Source organism: Mixophyes fleayi, chromosome 2 (genome assembly GCF_038048845.1).
Source record: "Mixophyes fleayi isolate aMixFle1 chromosome 2, aMixFle1.hap1, whole genome shotgun sequence".
NCBI classification, from domain to species: domain Eukaryota; kingdom Metazoa; phylum Chordata; class Amphibia; order Anura; family Limnodynastidae; genus Mixophyes; species Mixophyes fleayi.
The window spans coordinates 232,075,023-232,081,022 of record NC_134403.1 but is presented as its reverse complement, the minus strand read 5'-3'; positions in this window follow the sequence as shown (position 1 = coordinate 232,081,022).

Here is a 6,000-nt window from a genome sequence, read left to right as displayed (position 1 = left end):
ATCCTGGAGCCTTCAAAACACTGGAAATCCTTTCCCGTACTGTATGGTGGCCGTCTTTGTCTGCTGACGTCAAGAGTCTTGTCCTGTCTTGTCAAGTTTGTGCCAGGAACAAAGTTTCCAGGACTCGCCCGGTAGGTCAGTTGGTTCCATTGGCCGCTCCTGCAAAACCTTGGACACATTTGTCCATGGACTTTATAGTTGATCTGCCACCCTCTGCGGGTCACAATACCATTTGGGTCGTGGTAGACCGGTTCAGCAAAAAGTCACATTTCATTCCGTTAACCAGGCTTCCTACTGCTCGAGATTTGGCCGTCTTATTCATTCAACACATTTTCCGTCTCCATGGACTCCCTACTGACATCGTCTCCGATCGGGGTTCTCAGTTCATAGCGCAGTTCTGGAAATCCTTCTGTACCCTCCTCGGAATCAAGATCAGTTTGTCATCCGCATACCACCCTCAGTCAAATGGGCAAACTGAAAGGGTTAACCAGTCCTTAGAGAAGTTTTAACGATGCTAGACATCGGAGTTCCATGACAACTGGTCCTCCTTATTACCCTGGCCGGAATTTGCCTGTAATAATTCCTGTCACTCATCTACCAAAACCTCTCCGTTTTTTTGCAATTTTGGTTTTCACCCCAGATCTAACTCTTTGTATTCACTTAAGTCCGTTGGTATCCAGGAGATCCGCTCCACTGCCAGGGATCTCAGAGTTATCTGGAGGAAAGTACACTCATCATTGAGACAAGCCTCACTTGTTGCAAAAAAAAAATCGGACCGCCACCGTACCACCTGCTCCCTTAAGGTGGGCCAGAAAGTGTGGCTGTCTACAAAAAATATCAGGCTCAGACAGCCTTGCAAGAAGTTGGGTCCTAAGTTCATCGGGCCGTTTCCCATCATCAAGCAGGTGAACCCTGTCGCATTCAGGTTAAAAATTCCGGGCTCATTGAGAATCCCCAACACATTTCATTGTTCGCTGTTGAAGCCGGTACTATATTCGACTCAAATCCAGCCTTCAAGTGTACCTGGGAGAAATTCTAGCAAACCACGGAGATACGTGGTTCAAAGGATCCTTGATTCTAAAAAAGTACAAGGGCAGGTGCATTTCCTAGTGCAGTGGAGGAATCACGGGTTAGAAGAGCGCTCTTGGGTTCCGCGGAGACAACTCCATGCCCCTAAACAGTTGAAGGAATTCTTCAGGAAATTTCCAAGAAAACCTGGATGTCGGTGTGCCTTGACACCTCCTCAAGGGGGGGGTACTGTTAGCAGTCGCGGCGGCCACGGGCACCGCCGCGACTCTCACCTCCTCCCTGCAGGCGTCCCGGCCATCGCTATGACGACCGGGACGTCATTTCCGGAATCTATCCAAGACAACGGCCGGACGCTAACAGCAGTAGCGCCGCGTCCCGGCGGCTGGGGACAGCCGGGCGCTTGTGCAGGAATAATCAAGCCTGTGGGCTAATTAAATTATTAACTAGTAATCAGAACCTCTGCTCATGTGATCTCAGAGCCAGGCTCTGATTGGCTGCTGATAGTATTTAAGGCAATTAGGTCTGCTGCCTCATTGCCGGTTATAGCTTTTGTTTGCCAGTCTGCTGACCTGCTCTCTGCCTTGTTCCTGTTTGCTGGAAATTCTACTGACTACCCGTGTATGACCCTTTGCCTGGATTTCCCAGGCGATCTCAAACGATTCTGTGGGACTACTTTCAGGCTTAAGATAAACGTGATAGACCAAAGGTATCAACCCCTGAGCTCCAACTTGGTCAATACAGCACTTCTCAAAGGGGGTGGGACTCAGGGCCCTCCTAAGAACATCTTGGGCCCCCGGGCACAGCAGTGCACCGGAGCCCCTATATATACAAAAAAAATAAAAATGATTATATATATGGGCCCTGCAGCCAAGTGGGGCCCATCGGAGGAAGCCAAAAAAAAAAACTTGAAAAAAGAAAAGAAGAAAATACTTACCGTGCTGTCAGCTGGCGATCCGGCTCCCTCCATGGCACTTGCCAATTGTGCCCTATGGGAAAGACGGCCCTGGCGGGACTAGGCAGTTTGGTTGATCTACAGTTAAATTGTATAAAGCTCTAATTTGAATGCAAGCAAAAAACAAGGACGAAGAAAGTCTTGACATCTCGCTCAACCCCGCGAAAGATTGGGGTGCGAATTCTCCTAGAATGTGAGTAAATTGTGTAATCCCCGCTTTTTGCCATGGAGATGCATATGATTTGATGTTACCAGCTGGGAAATCTGGGTTGTGCCAGAGTGGAGTGAGAGGGGAAGGGAACAGAGTGAGTTTCCATCTCTTGTGTAATTTGTCCCACAGATCTAGTGTGAATTGTATGGTGGGATGAGAGAAGACTGAGGGCCGGCCTCTGACTACGGGGAGCCAGGGCAATGAGCTGAGATTGTAGTCTGGTGTGAGTGCGTTCTCGAGATTGACCCATCTCTTAATCCCCGGGGACGACTTCCAAGAAATGATGTGGCTAAGGTTGACCGCATGGTAATATTGATCAAAAAGCGGTAGTCCACATCCTCCTGATCGTGAATGTTTGGCTAGACAAGATCTTTTAAGTCGCGATTTTTTCCCCTGCCAAATGAATCTGCCACAGATTAGTTGTAGATTCACTAGAAACGTTCCCGGGACTGGTATAGGTAGTGTCTGAAACAAGTATAGGACTCGTGGTAAAACAGTCATCTTTATCACGTTGATCCTACCAAACCAGGAAATAAAGAGCGGGTCCCATTTTGAAAGATCTCTTTTTATGGCATCTAAAAGGGGGGTGTAATTAGCGTGAATCAATAACTTCTTTAGCAATCTGGACCCCTAAATAACGTACTGCTTTAGGCCGCCATTGGAATTTAAACGATGACTCTAGGATACTTTTAACTATGTCAGGTGATTTAATAAGAATTATTTTATGTCAGTGATGGCTGCAGGAAAAAGGTATATTTATTAAACGCAAGTGCTATTAATTTACTGCTGGGCAGTGGCGGATCCAGGGGGGGAGATCGAGGCGATCACCCCCCCTAGCAGGGGCTTGCTGCCGGCTGCTGCACACTGTGCAGGTCCGTTCAGCAGTGACAGTGTGCTGCCCGGCTGCTCTGATTGTGTTTTAAACACAATCAGAGCAGCGGGGCAGCACACTATCACTGCCGAGCGGATCCGCACATACTGTGCAGCCGCCGGCAGCCTTAGAAATTAGAAAGGGGGCGGGGCCTAAATCGCCCCCCTAAAATCGCCCGGGGTATAGCAATAGTCTGGATCTGCCCCTGCTGCTGGGGTGGGGGTGGGTCTCTGTAATGTGGGTGGGAGGTAGGCTATTAAGTTAATGGTGGACTGTGAGTCAGAGCTAATTATTTAATTGTGAATGCTTTTAATTTATTTGTGGGGTGATGGGGTGATGGGGTGATGGTGGAACTATTTAATTTAATAGTGGGGCCTATTAATTTAAGGTGAGGTGACGGGACCATTAATTCAAAGCTGAGGTGGTTTGGGGATATTAATTGAATGTGGGGCTGAGTTTGGGGAGGAAGGCTAATTATTAAATGTGAATATGAATTATTTCATTTCCTGGGGATTGTTGTGGGAAAAAGTTATATTTATTAAATGTAAATGTTATTAATTTAATGCTGGTGGTGTTTGGAAGGAGGGAAAAGGGTCTATTTATTAAATGTGTATGCTATTAACTTAATGTCTGGGTTGATTAGGGAGAAATAGATCTATTTATCAAATGTGACAAACATTCCAGGAACCAGACAAGCAGCAACTTAGCTAAAGACACCAGCAGCCACAGGTAGTGAAAGCGACAAGAACAGGTAGGAGAGAGTAGAACAGTCTGCCAACTGTCCTGAATCTGGTGGGGCAGTCCCAAATTTGGCTGACAGTCTCTCTTAGTCAGGATTTGGTTGAACTGCAAGGACAGTTTGGAGGTTTATCCTGCTTCACACTGTTCTGCTCGTGAAGGCAGAGCACCTAACAGTTGTGCACACAGTATTGCCTGTATATTTATCTAAAATGTGTCTAAAATGATAATCATATTACACCCCTTTAAGTTCCCCGGGCCCCCAGAGCCTTATTCCAGCTCTGGTTCTGTGGAAGGAGGAACAGGGGAGATATCTGTGAAAAATGTAGCGAATGTCTTCTTGTTTTTTAAAATGTATCAATTATCCTTGTAGTCAAGATCTTGTTTGTTTGTAGGTTTAAGGTATTTTTGTTGGTCTACAGCTGTTTTGCCTGCTGTATATAGCTCACAATATTTATTGCTGGTACTAAGTGAGCTCACAATGTCTACAGCCCACAGTGTCTATAGCTCTTTCACAAAATGTTTATAACCATTCATCATCATCATCATCATCATCATTTATTTATATAGCGCCAGCAAATTCCGTAGCGCTTTGATATTTATAGCTATTAGCTTATGATTGTGTTTGTGACTTTTTTGCTAATAGACTAATGTCTATAGCCCTTGATGTATATAGCTTTTTTTTCATTGCTATAGACAAAATGTTAATGTTCTGTACTGTGTGAAGCTAGGGAAGGGGACTGGAACTAAGGTAACAATTGGTTATGAATGTGGTGGGACTAGGAGGGAGGCAGGAGATTTCTGTGCTGGACAGAAACTGTAAGGTTAAACTGAAGTTGGAACTTATTAAACGTTGAAGGGATCAGAGCTTGGCTGGGAGGAAGGCGGATGTGGTGTATGCATTATGGCAGATGTATGAATAAATGAAATCCTATTGATGTTCATCCATATCAAGTTGATGTGTAATAGGCTCACTGGCTATGGGTGGGAGAGGATATATTACTACGAGGATTATAGTATGTATTTTTTAAGAAATAATATATAGTAAAAATAAGATAGGATAGTGTGTATTTTATTTATTTATTTAATGTATAATAAAATAATTAGGTTTAACTGCCCACAGTGGCAAGTAGTAAGAATGTAGTAGCAGTAGCAAGTATTAACTTAGTTATACTGCAAAGTGAAGTACTGTAGTGAAATTGACATAGGTGAAGAATACTAGGTAAGCACTGGGTGTATTGTTCTAGGAAATGAATTGGGTGCTTTATGTAGAGGGTAAATATGTGAGCAATATGTGTGAGTTACTAATAGGTACTTAATTAAGATGATAGTTTTAATAAAGGTGTTACTCATATCTTGCAAGTGTGTCACTGGAATATCCTGAGGTCAAAGTCAGTGTTAAGCTCTTTGAGTGTCAGTGTGTCTAGCATGTTTTTTGTCTAGTGTTTTAAAATGTCTTCCAGGTTTATTCTGTAACCAGACTTTGTGGTGATAAAGATAAAAAAATACTTACCTTGTGGTCACGCGGTCCCTCCCTGGTCTCCTCCTCCGTGCGGCGCTCACAGTGAATGTCGGGCGTGACATCATCACGTCCGACATCCATTGCAGAGCACAGCACATAGGAGTCGCCCGCGCGAACTATCAGCAGCAGTGAGACGGAAGAAACAAGAGAAGAGGATCAGAGAACAAGCCGATTAAAAGGTAAGTTAATGGGTTTTTTTTTTTTTTTTTTTATTATTTCAAGTGACGCTGACTAGTGCATAAACTCACCTGGTCCTGGAGCATCACGGACCTTCTCTTCCTGTCTTAATGACTGCTGTATTGAAGCCCTTCATAAAATGATGTAACAATATCACTTGATGTTTGACAGCAGCTATTAACATGTCATTGAAGCACTGAGCAACAACAAGGAGCATTAGCAATGTTTTCTATGTTTTTTTTGGATGATCAGCTATCATTAGTGCTAGTGTATTTTATGTGCGGCCCAAAACAACTTGTATTGGTTTTCACAAAGTTTGCTGCTTCAGTGTTAGACCTTTTTGTCAGATGTTGCTATGGTATACTGAAGTAAAATTATAAGCATTTCACAAATGTCAAAGGCTTTTATTGACCATTACATTAACTTTATGCAAAGAGTCAATATTTGCAGTGTTGACCCTTCTTTTTCAAAGACCTCTGCAATTCGCTCTGGCATGCTCA